Source organism: Delphinapterus leucas, chromosome 7 (genome assembly GCF_059928025.1).
Source record: "Delphinapterus leucas isolate spDelLeu-1000000601 "Yukka" chromosome 7, BTC_Dleu_Yukka2, whole genome shotgun sequence".
Classification (NCBI taxonomy): Eukaryota; Metazoa; Chordata; class Mammalia; order Artiodactyla; family Monodontidae; genus Delphinapterus; species Delphinapterus leucas.
The window spans coordinates 100,123,680-100,132,307 of NC_143135.1; positions in this window are offsets into that span (position 1 = coordinate 100,123,680).

An 8,628-nucleotide genomic window follows, 5' to 3' on the forward strand; every position below is an offset into this window, starting at 1 on the left:
CCCAGAGATTTCTGCTTATAGGTAAAAGCCATTCCCATGTAGTGCTTAAAAGTAATGCCTATTTTAAAGGAGACGAGTCTACTTTACCCAAAGAACTGGTAAGGAATATTTGTCCTAAGGACATCTGATTAACCCTTCAGAATATCAGCACAGATTGACATATATACACTAATACGTATAAAATAGATAACTAGTAAGAACCTGCTGTATAAAAAAATAAATTAAATAAAATACAATTCAAAACAAAAAAATATCAGCCCAACTAGACTGACCCATGTGGACGAACTGTCCTCAGGAGTGGTGGGGGAGAGGAGACGTGCCCTGAAGGAGCTCTTAAAGGCTCTACAAACAAGAGATTCGGGATGAATATCCGCTCTGCTTGAATCTGTCTCCTTCCAGTGTTAACCTTGGAGGGTTTTATTTTTAGTAAAAGAGGCGGGAAGTTTCTTCACTGGGTGGTCTGATATGGTTGATCCCGATTTGAAAAAGTTTGTATGTTAATGACTTCTCTCTACCAAGTCTGTCCGGGGCGGAGGGATAAAGACCAGCCTGTCACTGCCAATTGTAAGGAAGTACAGGTCTCCCACCTATCACTTTTTTAAAAACAATAAGGATCAGCCATCTGACTAGAGAAAAAAATGCCCAGATCCACCCAGTCCTCATCTATCTCTGGGCTCTCTTCTCTGTCTTAAAGGAATTTTCCTTCCTCCCCAGTAAGTCTAAGTATAGCAAGCCCACACACCAGACATGGGACAAGGGTGAGGGGTTGAGGTGATAGAAATGCTGAGAGAGGGACTTCCCTGGTGGTGCAGTGGTTAATCTGCCTGGCAATGCAGGGGACACGTGTTCGATCCCTGGTCCGGGAAGATCCCACATGCTGTGGAGCAACTAAGCCCGTGCACCACAACTACTGAGCCTGTGCTCTAGAGCCCGCAAGCCACAACTACTGAGCCCGTGTGCCACAACTACTGAAGCCCACACACCTAGAGTCCGCGCTCCACCACAAGAGAAGCCACCGCAATGAGAAGCCTGTGCACCGCAACGAAGAGTAGGCTCCGCTCGCCGCAACTAGAGAAAACCCCCACACAGCAACGAAGACCCAATGCAGCCAAAAATAAAAAAAAATAAAATAAATTTATTTTTAAAAAAAATAGAGGAAAGAAAGAAATGCTGAGAGAGACCAGGGGACCAAGGGTTTGAGTGTGACTACAGGAACTATGAATGGTCACCCAGAATCCTACAACGGTTCCTCAACTAAGCAGAGCCGATCTAGGACAACCAATTATGAGGCCAAGCTGCACGAGATCGCATAAACTCATGTCAGAAATGCTAGCTGTTCAAACTTAGAATTTTCAGGGTCTGTCATCAAAGAATCCCTGGAAATAACTTGCACATGCTGCCCCCGTCCTGTCACAATGCTGGGTACATTGATCTGAGGCACTCAAACATCTCTTGTATTATTATGGCATATCAGGGATTCCTTCGTGTAAATCTTACAGAAAGCCTGAATGATACTGGCTTAAATATATAGGAGGTTGTTTCTTCATGATCTTAGCATTTGAGTTGTTGCCTCTGGTCAAAAGACAGCTGATGCAGCTCTAAACTTCAGGTTTGTATTCAAGGCAGAAAGAAGAGGGACTGGTGGTGCCAGCTGCCTTTGCCTCCTCCTATCTGGAGAGCAAGAGCTTCCCAGAAGATTTCTCAGCAGAAATCTGCTTCTATCTTATTGGTCATATCTGGGCCGTGTGATCAGCCCTAGCTGTCATAAAAGCTGAGAAAGTGGAAACAAGCTTAGACTGATTATGACGCATTCTCAGGCCCGGACCCATGACAGGTTCCAACAAAACTGCAGTTCTGTTAGGAAGCAAGTGGGGGGGATGCATGGATGTTGGCTAGGTAACCAACAGTGTCTGCCATGATGGTTTTATTAAGATCTACACATCCTCACACAGTATCCCAAACACGGAACTTTCCCGTTGTTATTATCTGACATATGTTTAGCAAATTATAACATAGATCAGCTCCACCATCCTGTTCCCAGTAGAACAGAAAGTGCTCTCTCTTCTTTAAGAGCCAAGCTTTAAATTATTAGAGGAATGCAAATCAAAACTGCAGTGAGGTATCACCTCACACCAGTCAGAATGGCCATCATTAAAATGTCCACAAACAATAAATGCTGGAGAGGGTGTGGAGAAAAGGGAATCTTTGTACACTGTTGGTGGGAATGTAAATTGGCGCAGCCACGATGGAAAACAGTATGGAGTTTCCTCAAAAAACTGAAAATAGAGCTACCATATGATCTAGCAATCCAACTCCTGGGAATATATCTGGACAAAACTGTAATTCAAAAAAATACATGCACCCCTATGTTCATAGCAGCACTATTCACAATAGCCAAGACATGGAAACAACCTAAATGTCCATCGACAGATGACTGGATAAAGAAGATGTGGTACATATATACAATGGAATACTACTCAGCCATAAAAAGAATGAAATAATGCCATTCGCAGCAACATGGATGGACCTAGAGATTATCATACTAAGTGAAGTAAGTCAGAAAGAGAAAGACAAATACCATATGATATCACTTATATGTGGAATTTAAAATGGACACAAATGGACTTATCTATAAAACAGAAGCAGACTCACAAACAGAGAGAACAGACTTGTGGTTGCCAAGGGGGAGGGCGGGGTGGGGGGAGGGATGGGTTGGGAGTTTGGGATTAGCAGATGCAAACTAGTATATAGAGGATGGATAAACAACAAGGTCCTACTGTATAGCACAGGGAACTATATTCAATATCCTGTAATAAATCATAATGGAAAAGAATATGAAAAAGAATGTGTGTATACATATATATGTGTGTGTGTGTGTATATATGTGTGTATATATATATCTGAATCACTTTACTGTACACCAGAAACTAACAACATTGTAAATCAGCTGTACTTCAATAAAATAAATTTAAAAAAAAGAACCAAGCTTTATACTCTTTCACTTCTGAGGAACATTTGCTATAGGATTGTGCCTACTGTACAGAGACTCGGTCTCCCAGGTATGTGTGAACACTGAACACCCGTGGAAAGATTAAATACCTTAAGGCTTCAGGGTCAAAGGGACAGAGTGGTTTTACCTAACATACTTTCTGTCTAAGCAGCAGGAACGTTTCCACTAACAACACAATCCAAAAACAGCTCATGTTCCAGCACTCCCCACCCTCACCCCACTCCAACACACGATCCCACGGCAGGCAAAGCAAAAATAACAAAAGTATATCAACCCAAATAACTATGAGTTCTTACCTCGTTAAATGCAAACACTCCACCCAAGCTGCAGAATAACAAAAGCTTATAGATAATAATCCTTTACTTTCCAGTGCTTCAGTATGACCAAAAAGGAAAAAAAAAAAGTCAAACCGAACAAACATCACTTCCCAAGGTTAGAGCCAGGGTTAATCTGAGTAGAACTTCTCTCATTTTTACACTTTACATAGGACTGAATGACCAAATTCCTGTGTCATGATCCAATCCGAGGGGTGTGTGACATGACTTTCATGTTGGGTGGTGCCCTTGAGGAAGCTTTCTCTTGCAGAAGGCCTGCCACCCAGGCTCTACAACGGCTGAGTTCTAACATCTGTTCACCTGTGTCTTGGCCATATTGGATGACAGTCTGCGAGGACAATTCTGTCAATGTCTCCTTCCTTTTGAAGTCTAGGTAAGAGACCTTTCCATACCAATGGAAATCAGATACTTGAATATTTATGAATAAAATGATAATGGGGGAATCATAAAGAATATAGATAAAATAAGTTTGGTGATGAGCTGAGAATTATCGTACAGCTGGATACAGTGGAGTTCCTTATATACTACTCTATTTGCTTTTGCATGTGTTTAAATTTTTCTACAGTGAAACAAAAATTTTTTTAAAAGTATAAATACAAGGCAATAGTTGCTAGATGCCAAATGAATGACCGCCATGGCGCATGGACCCAGATCAAAACCACCACTCCATCCAAGCTCTCAGAATAGAGAGTGTCAGCGTGGAGAAGCGTGAACCTGGGTTACTGGCCATACACACACACTCCAAGAGGTGCTCAGCCTGGATTATTCTGAGAGTCTCTATCTCCTACATAAGAGTTTCTCCCTTCTTCCCTAAGGTAGACAATGGCAGGGGAGAATGGCCTGCCCCTCACATGACACACATTACTGGAAGAATCACGAATTTCTTTTATTTGACTGTCCAGCTGAACCACAAAAGGAGAAAAGGTCTTTAAACAGACTAAGGAATAAGGAAAAATCATACCTCATGTAAGCCTTTTTTATAAAAAAAAAAAAAACCAATTAAAATAGGCATTTTTCTGGACCAAAATTGAAGTGGTTCTCAGGTTTATGTGAGAGTTTAAAATATTAGCAAAATGGTTGTATCCTTGTTATAAAAATGATTGTGGGACCTCCCTGGTGGCGCAGTGGTTAATAACCTGCCTGACAGTGCAGGGGACATGGGTTCGAGCCCTGGTCCAGGAAGATCTCACGTGCCGCGGAGCAATGAAGCCCGAGTACCACAACTACTGAGCCTGCGCTCTAGAGCCTGTGAGCCACAACTACTGAAGCCTGTGCGCCTGGAGCCGCAAAAGAAAAGCAAGAAAAGCCACCGCAGTAAGACCACACGCCACAGGGAAGAGTAGCCCCCGCTTGCCACAACTAGAGAAGAGAGAGCCTGCGCGCAGCAATGAAGACCCAATGCAGCCAAAAATAAATGAATAAATTTATATTAAAAAAAGACTGTGTTGGTCCAATGTCTGCAGGTGGGATGTGAGGCCCAGCAGGTACACATGTTGCCTGGCCATCACTAGCTTTTTTAACATTTATTTATTTTATTTTGGCTGCATTGGGTCTTCGTTGCTGCACACGGGCTATCTCTAATTGCGGCTACTCTCCGTTGCAGTGTGTGGGCTTCTCATAGCGGTGGCTTCTCTTGTTGTGGAGCACAAGCTCTAGGTGTGTGGGCTTCAGTAGTTGTGGCATGTGGGCTCAGCAGTTGTGGCTCGCGGGCTCTACAGCGCAGCCTCAGTAGTTGTGGTGCACAGGCTTCATTGCTCTGCAGAATGTGGGATCTTCCCGGATCAGGGCTCGAACCCATGTGCCCTGCATTGGCAGGCGGATTCTTAACCACTGCGCCACCAGGGAAGTCCCCACCACTAGCTTTTATTCGTAAGGAAGCGTGGGGAAGCAAACTGAGGAAAGGGAAGTGGAGGGGTAGAGAACAGGTAAATGTTTGGGGTGATATGGGAACAAAGAGCAAACCACATCCAGGACTTTGAACTACACTGAGACCCAGAGGAGGTGGCGCGGAGGTGGAGGAAGCAGGCACCTGGCACATGGGCAGGAGCAAGAGGCAAGTGTGTGTTACAGTTCCGAGAAGCAGTGGGGCTGCCGAGCAGGCATGAGCACACAGCTGGTGTGACTTAGAGGGCCGGAACTGCTCCGGTGTATCTAGTCAGAGCACTGAGCTTTAGACAAAAAACCCTGCGTGAGAGGCAGGAGACGGGGTTTGCTGTTCTCAGGGCCTTTCCGGACTGGAACAGCGTAAGCTAACAGTGACACTAAATGCAGTGCATGGCTCACCACTTTTGCCCCTGCCTGAAATGTCCCCCTGCCTATTCCCAGGCCCCTTTACTTCTTTGAGTCCTATTCTTCCTCCAAACCATCCTCATCCAGGAAGCTTTCCTGGATCGTCCAAATTCTCAATTATTTCTCCCCCATCTCAATTCTCATAATACTTACCGTCCACATCATTCATCTGGCATCTATCATGTATTACTTTAGGAAATATAAATATATCCCATACGTGTACATGTAGATATGTATATATTTATATATATCCATATATACATAAGATATATATGCACATAGATATATACGCACATACATACATATATACTTTTTGTGTGTGTGTGTGTGGTACGCAGGCCTCTCACTGTTGTTGCCTCTCCCGTTGCGGAGCACAGGCTCCGGACACGCAGGCTCAGCCCCCATGGCTCACGGGCCCTGCCGCTCCGCGGCATGTGGTATCGTCCCGGACCGGGGCACGAACCCGTGTCCCCTGCATCGGCAGGCGGACTCTCAGCCACTGCGCCACCAGGAAAGCCCCATACATATATACTTTTATCTGCAAGAGACAAGAGACTGTGAGTGATTTGCTAACCACTGTAACCCATTCCTTCGAGCTCAATGCACGTGCTGGGAACCAAAGAGGTGAACACACACAGAATTCAAAGCTAGAACTCCTGCGTTTTAGCCCTAGTACCGCAGTTCACTAGAGGTCTAATTCCAACAAGGCACAGTCACTTAATTAACCTCTCTAGGCCTCACTTCCTCCTCAGAAAAAGTGGCTAAAAATACTAACACCTCCTCACACAGTTCTCAAAAGCAACAAATTAAATCATGGATGTGGAAGCACCTTGTAAATCACTCTTCGGATTTAGGATAATATTATTATGCTGTTCTGAGTTTTAATCTGGACTCTTCCATTTCATGACGGTGTAACCTTGGGTAAATTCTTCAGCCCCTAAAATCCTTCACTTCCTCACCTGTAAAACAGGAAAGATAATGCCCAACTTGCAGAGTTGTTGTAAGAATTAAATGAAATCACATATATAACGTGGCTAGTACGACACACAGCACCCAGCACTCACTCAGAAGTCTTGGTTCCTTCCCTCGTCTCACCAAGTGTGTCCTGCTAAGCCTTCTGTATCGTGTCCCTGACAGTACCTTGCACACAGCAGAAGTCCGAGGAATATTTACTCTTCTTCGAACGATGTCGATGATGACAGATAACAACTATCGACTATTGGTGAAGATGACTTAATGGTCGTCCAACGCCCAGCAAGCCTGACTTTTAAATTGGAACGCACCCCTAGAGCCGCGTGCTTTCTCCCCCTCTCCTTTATGACCTGTGGGGTGAGGGTGGGAGGAGGCTTCCCGTCTAGCAGAGGCCCCTTTAAAGCTGTACCCGGGCTCCCCCTCTGCCAGCCAAGTTGCTAAAAATACTACTACAGCAAAAGCTGGAATATTTGCCGAGAAAACTGAATTTCCTGCCACCCTCACCCCCTCCGCTCAAATGAGTAAAATCCTGACCTAAGAAGCCCCCAAATCAGCTCCACCAAAGGCACAGCCTCCTACTTCCCACCCTCGTCTTATCATGGAGTCCCTCTGTGGGCTTGAGCCAGGATGTTATGTTCAGAAAGTGCCCACTCCCGGGAGGGGAAGCCGCAAGAATTGGCAAATAGCTTGCCATGTGGTTTGGCTTTTCTCTCTGCTCACAAGGACCAACTCTCTCCAAATTCCCCTCCATCTGTCCCAAGAAGGATCTGTATCGGACCCCAGAAGCTTCCCACTAATCCATCTTTTATCCTCTCTTTTTTTGAACCATCTCCTCCTCTGCCAGCCTTGCCTTCTATTCTGTGCCCTCCTCCTCCACGCTCCATGCTGGGTCCAGACCCTGCACCCACACGTCCCAGCTCCCTCTCTAACCGAGCCCTCCCGGAGTTCTTCTCCTGTCCAGGCCTGCAGTCCTTCTCCTTCAATAGCTGGGGTGGGGGTGGGGGGGGGCAAAGATAGAGGAGAGTTTTTGAAATCTCGAGATTTCAAGAGTCAAGGAGGATAACTGTAGGGCCCAAGCCCAGCAGGTTACTAGGTAACACTCCAAAGGCTGACCTTGGCCCCAGGCGAGACGCAGGGTGAGGCAGCCTGCTCCGTAAACCAGCCAGACCCAGCATTCCACACTGCTCCTGTCCCCTTTCCTTCTCATTGGTTCAGAGTTCTACCCAGCCGGACTAGCTGACAAACTCTGGCCACTTAGTCCAGATGAGGAACCCCTTACCAGGGGAAGTGCATGCCCTTGATGTGTGCTGGTGAAGGGGTCCACTTCCGCGCGTGTCTTTGGATGTGAGTGTGTGGCAAGGTGCCCACAGTATGTGTCTCTGTGGATGTGTGGACCTTGTGTGTGTCTGCGTGTAGGTGTCATTAAATGGGGCCATCCATGTTGCTGCTTCTGCCTCTGGATATTTCAGTCTGTGGGTGTCTGTCTTCCTATCCCAGTCTCTGCCTTCCTGTCTGTCTACCTTTTCCTCACCTCGGGGCCTGCCCATCCCCCAGGACAAGCACTGTGGCCAGTTCTGCGTAGGCGCCTCAAGTGGGCTGTCGCTGAAATGGTTGTTTTGCCCATGGAACTGATAAGCGTGTGTACCTGTTCTCCCTTGGGCCCACTGGTGTTCAGAGACACCCTCACCCCACACAAAGGTGTCTTTTAGGAAGACGAAAGGGCTGTGCTGCGTGTGAGGGGGTTTGCTGGGGGGGGGGCACATTTTAAAGATAGCCCCTCTTCAGCTCTGACCAGCAGGAAGAAGGGCCTAGAGGCTTTGCAGCCTGCAGAGGGATGTTGCCTAGCAACTTGGGAGACTTTACTGCAAACTCACTAAATCCTGAATTCCTCAGCTCTAATTTGGGAAGAGAAAAGCACGGAGTCCAAGCCTGATATCCAGTCTGCCCCCAGTGTCCTCCTTCCCTCTCTCCTCTGGAATCTGGAGTTGAAATCCAACGGGAACTGGCACAAACCAAGGCTCT